Source organism: Centruroides sculpturatus, unplaced genomic scaffold, assembly GCF_000671375.1.
Source record: "Centruroides sculpturatus isolate CEXI.00-Female unplaced genomic scaffold, Cexi_2.0 scaffold1074, whole genome shotgun sequence".
Taxonomy (NCBI): Eukaryota; Metazoa; Arthropoda; class Arachnida; order Scorpiones; family Buthidae; genus Centruroides; species Centruroides sculpturatus.
Window position 1 is genome coordinate 120,136 of NW_019385359.1, and position 2,538 is coordinate 122,673.

Below are 2,538 nucleotides of genomic sequence, written 5' to 3' on the forward strand. Positions count from 1 at the left end.
AAATTATTTTAAAAATTTAATTTCGTAAAAAGCTTGTAGTTGTACCTCACAGATGGCGATACATACAATGAATAAATGGACACACAAAATACTGCTTTAATTTATTATTATTATTAATTTAAAAAATTATATATAAATCGAGTATTTCATAATATAAAATTTATTGATAATTTCTCATTAATTTAATAAATTTTCTATTATAAAATATAATAAGAAGTTTATTAAACTCGTTATTATTATTGTTATTGTTATAAATATGTAAAAAAATTGATTACACAACAAACAAATTACAAAATTAAAAATGCATTATTGGAAAGATCATCTGTGAAAAAAATTGCAAATTCACATTGTAAAGAGAATTGTTTTTTTAAAAAAAAAACAATTCTCCTTGTCACATATTATGAGGAAAAGAACAATCAATCGTCAGTGACATCGCGTGTTCGGGTTGTTGATTTAATGTTTATTTTTGTTTTTAACTTGAATATAATTCAATATTGTCTTTTGTATTCTTAAAAGTTATAATGCATTTATTTCTTTTTTTGATTTAAACTGCTTTCTGTTCTTTACAAACTGGGAAACAGATGATTTCGATGATAACATTTATCAAGAATTAAGTCAGAAATGCTTTATAAATATTGTATAAAAAACATTGTGAGAAATTATTTACTTTTTATCAAATCCTACAATTATCTGCAAAGTTTTTATACGTAATCAGGGAAATTTAGAATACGTTGTAGAAATAAAGAACTTGCGTTACATTGAGGCAGTATTAAAAAATGAAGGCAAGCTGAACAATGTAATGTTGTGTGTTAATCATGAATCTAGATTATTGGGTTTATTGGATCTGTGTATTAAATTTCACATTTTTAATTAGAAATAGAGTTATTAGAAGGTATGTAATGTACTGTACATGGACTTCCTGCCATTCATCGGTACGATCTTTTGTTTTAAACCTTTTTACAATGTGGGCACTAAAAAGAAGCAGGTTACCAGCTTAAAAACACTAGCTGTTAACACTCTTTTACAATCTACTTTGTTGTTACGAAGAACATTTTATCACTAAATAAGAATGGAAGGACATTGCAACTAAAATAAGGACTGTCTTTACCAAATAAAGATCGATGATAACACTACCTAATGCATAGATATATATAAATTGATGTTACAGATCTAATGCAAACTTTGTAACTTTTCAGGGAAAGCGAAAACATAATAAAATATTTTGGTTTGAACAATTAAAACTCATTATCATAATTAAGATGTTTACGGTTTTAAAAACTTTGGCTTTAATAATTTTTCAGTGTTAAAGCGTATGTATCTTTGAAATTGAAGAAACTTGACATTTAGGCCAGAAAGTGATTTCATAACTTGACAGGTTTTCGCTGTAAGTTGGATCAAAAATGGATTTAAAATTCAGTAATTCCAAATTACGGGTCAAATATTTGAGTAATTAAAAAGACCAACTATCAGTGTTTAGTGGTTTTAGTCACTCGGACACTCGAACACGAATGGACGATATAAAGAGATGTCCTCCAAAGAGAGGTTTAGTGAAAAATCGCGTTTCTTTAAATGTAGCTTGCACTATTTTGGTTTATGAACACAATAAATACACATATCACTCAAAGATAGCAATAATTGATGACTTAACCTACAAGTATTATTATTTTTTTTAAATTCAGTTATATTTGTTTTTTAACATCGATTACACCAATCTACTTATTATGTACAGTACAATTAAATCTTGTGTTAGGTTTGCTCCTCCTGCATCTTTTCTATTAATAAACTGCTCGAGTTTGTGTACGTAGTGCATGACTATTAGTGGCTCTGTAGTACGTGTCATTTCGGTTGTAATACCATCGCTGTCCTCATCATCACAACTGCCTTTATTTTTCTTTGAATTTTAGAAAGTGACTGAAAGATTGTATTTGTATTTTGTCTTGTGCATTATCGCTTCTCTAAGAGCTTCTCCAGAGACTCTGTTACTCTAAAAACTTGAAATCTGGGTATTATGTATAAGTAGTTGTTAATATTCAAGTATATTATTCTTACTACATAATTTATTAGCTTAAAAAAATATGTACAGTGGATATTTATTCGAATCTCTCAACATCAAATACGTTGGTTATATCTAAACATTCTCGTGCATTTAAAAAAAGTTATTAAATCATTTAATTGTAGAAATTTAACATTTAATGCATTTCATTTTAAAAGCATTCGTTTATTATTAAAGAGAATTAAAATAGATTGTAAAAGTATATTTTTCTTTAAAAATAAAATCGACTTTTAAATTTTCTCCTTTATAAAATTAAATTAAAAATTCATCGAAATAATAAAAGAATTTTTATCTACACGACATTTAATATAAAAAATTATTTTAATTATATTTATATGAAGAAACTTGATAATAATATTTAAAAAATTAATATGATATCAAAGTGTTTTATTAATTTTTCTAGATGCATTCATTGTGTCAATAAGATTTAGTATATTTGTGTATACGACTGAAGAAATAATAGCTAATTAGTTAAAATAATATTT